Source organism: Octodon degus, unplaced genomic scaffold, assembly GCF_000260255.1.
Source record: "Octodon degus isolate 3935 unplaced genomic scaffold, OctDeg1.0 scaffold00124, whole genome shotgun sequence".
Taxonomy (NCBI): domain Eukaryota; kingdom Metazoa; phylum Chordata; class Mammalia; order Rodentia; family Octodontidae; genus Octodon; species Octodon degus.
Window position 1 is genome coordinate 451,509 of NW_004524700.1, and position 3,139 is coordinate 454,647.

The following is a 3,139-nucleotide window of genomic DNA, read 5'->3' on the forward strand; positions in this document are numbered from 1 at the left end:
TAGATATATAGTTACATTCTCTTAATGAATAGAGGGATTTGTTCCGATGGTGTTTATGAAAAGAATATCATGTCCACATCTTGTACAGCAATTAACCACTAGGAAGAATGTATGCAATGTGTTAATTATTGAAACTGTTCTACCAATTTGGTTTGAAACTGTCTCATTGCTATTTGTTTCTCAATGAAATTATGGGGAAAAAACATAACCAGGCAGCTGGCAGGGGCTCCACGTGTGGTGACGTCGGTCGCCGCTCCGTGGTAGCCGGGCTTCACGCTACCCGTTGCTTTGCGCTGGTCCGCCTTCCTCAGTCTTGCGCGGTGATGGCAGATGACCTCGGAGACCAGTGGTGGGAGAATCAGCCCGCAGGAGCAGCCAGCAGCCCAGCGATGAAAGTCTGGACCTCGCACTTGCCAGGAAGGTACTTATGCCAATGAGCTATCTCCTTGGCCTGTAGACTCATCAGAAGGTGAAGGAGGAGAAGAAACAAAAATGACACCACAAGAGACAGCTTCAGTTCCTATATCATCAAAAAAAACTGAACAGCCTAAAGAATGTTTCTTGATACAACCAAAGAAAACAAAAGAAGGTGCCACCAAGACCAGGAAGAGGAAAAAGAATAAAATCACTGATGTTCTTGCAGAATCGGAGCCAAAACCAGGGACACCTGAAGATCTACAGATGTTGATGAATAACTATTATAGCAGCAATGGCTCAGTGATTGAATAACAGAACTAAATCTACCAGATTCCTGTTTCCTCAAGGCCAATGACTTGACTCACAGTTTTTTATCATACCTAAAAGAAATTTGTCCTAAGTGGGTAAAACTTTGGAAAAACCACAATGAGAAGTCGATTCTGATGCTGATCTTTTGCAGCTCTGCCGTCTGAGCTCTAGAGCTCATTAGGTAGATGACAGCATTCAGAGGAGACAGCAAAGTTATAAAATTGTTTGCAAAACATATAAAGGTCCAGGAGCAGGTAAAGTTGCTGGAGAGGCATGTGGCACATCTGGGTGGAGGAACTCCAGGAAGAATTAAAGAGCTCATTAAACAAGGTGGCCTTAACTTGAACCTCTTAAAGTTTGTGGTGTTTGACTGGACCTGGAGAGATCAGAAGCTATGGAGAATGATGGACATTCCTGAGGTAAGGAAGGAGGTTTTCGAACTTTTAGAATTGGGAGTACTTAACCTATGCAAGTCAGAATCCTTGAGGCTGGGACTTTTCTAATCCTGGATCCTAATGAAGATTACAGTTTTCAGAGTGGAACTTGCATCTTACTTAATGACATGGGTGTAAATCAACTATTTCTTTCATTATGTTAACTGTATTACCAGATACATCCCTGGGAACGTAGGGAGTCTCTAAAAGAATGAATCTGTGGTTTTTCATTCCCTGTAGAATAAAGAATAGCCAGATTGTGTGTGAAAAAAAAAAAACATAACCAGTTGAGCTTAACCTCACTATCTGTCTGAATATCATACATCTTAGACATAATATGGAACAGGTATTTTCCATCAAGTATTGATATATTAAACTTTAAATCTTTACAGAATGTGAAGAAAAATATAAAAACTAAAAAAAAAAGAATAAAAGAAAAACATGGGACTTTTTAAACCATAGCTCAGACTAAAAAATCTATCTTCCTTTTTATGAAACACAAAATTCATTTTACCAACTGAATGACATTAGATTGGGAACTATTCTTAAAGACTTAGAGGACAGGTCTCACTGGGACATACTGGCTTTGATCACCCTCTATATGCTAGAGGAAATGCCAGGCCTGCTATGTTCAGTTTTCTTTCTTTTACCTTACTTGTAATTTGCATACCTCTTTGTACTTTCCTTTCCAGAAGCAGGTAAAATTAGGAGAACATTATAGACTGTTCCAACTAAGTGAAGCCCTTTGATGACGAGAATTTGTTAATGCTGAAGACAGGGAAGTCATTTTAGAAAAAGGACACATAACCTATCTCTGGGTTAGAGGAGACCAAGAGGAGCTATGCCTGTCTAGGAGGACATATACAAAAGCCATGTCCCAGCTTAATGTTCTAGGATGGTCTCCTTTGGGAGGTTAAACCTGAGACACAGTGGAGAGAACCAACTCTGGAGTGACACCAGAAGGAGTTATCTCCAAAAGCAGCACATTTATGGGATCAAAACACATTTATTGTGAAGGAGGATTTCCAGCCTTTTCTTCTAGGTCTAGATATCATTTAGGTACATAGGAGATAGTTGTAGACTTGAAAATCTTTGCTGTAAGGTGCTAGGTAATCTTGCTCAGGATTTTAACTATCTCTTATAGAACTTGGTCAAAGAGTGGTTACTCTGCCAACTAGAAAATGCTCATAGAGCAGCTGCCACTTTTTGAAGCAGAGGACAAGTTTCCCAAGCTCTTTTTTGGTGCATCCCCATTGAAGTCTAAGGTTGATGGAATGTTGACCAGAGACACAGTTGGATTCCCTTCTGGAAACTGATCTCTGGTTGTATGGGCCAATAGAAACTGTGAACATCTGAGGAGTCATGGCCAGGGCTACTCCCTGGTGGATAGCTAAAAGTGTTTTGTAGAAACTGGCTCTTAACCACTGAAAGATCTCTGCTTACCTATTGTACTTTTTTCTCTCTGCTAGTAAAGTTGGACTTCTACCTGATACTTTCAGTAGAACAACTTAAAGAAGAACCCTTCAGAAATTAGGCTGAGGCAGCTTGCAGTAGTTTACATTCTATAGTGGCTATCAGGGGAATGATTTACATCTCTGTCATACACATTAACTAAAAGAAAGATTTTTGTCAGCCTTAAAGTAATGGTTTTTTTTTTCAAATATGTAAAATGTGATTGCTAGATGATAAATGTAAGTTTTACTTGTGAGCTACAAAGATTTAGTATAACCTAGTCATTCTAAGAAAGACTGCCCTGGTGACTAGATGGAAGAACAGATGTGTCTTGGAGATTTCTTTGCCCTAGGGCTCAGGGCATAGTCCCTCCACTCAATTATCTCTTGTTTACTTCCAAAGGTGATCCCTTCTACAGTACAGCAGGGAAAGTGCTGTACTCCCAGTGCACATTTTTATGCAACAGTTATGTTTCCTTCTGTAGACATTACTATTGCCAGACCAATTGTAACATATTTACACATATT

The 3,139-nt window shown here is 39.8% G+C and overlaps 1 pseudogene; it reads left to right on the forward strand.

Moving 5' to 3' along the window:
- The first annotated feature begins 323 nt into the window (after window positions 1–323).
- LOC101559606 lies at window positions 324–1,377 on the forward strand (annotated as a pseudogene).
- Window positions 1,378–3,139: the final 1,762 nt, after the last annotated feature.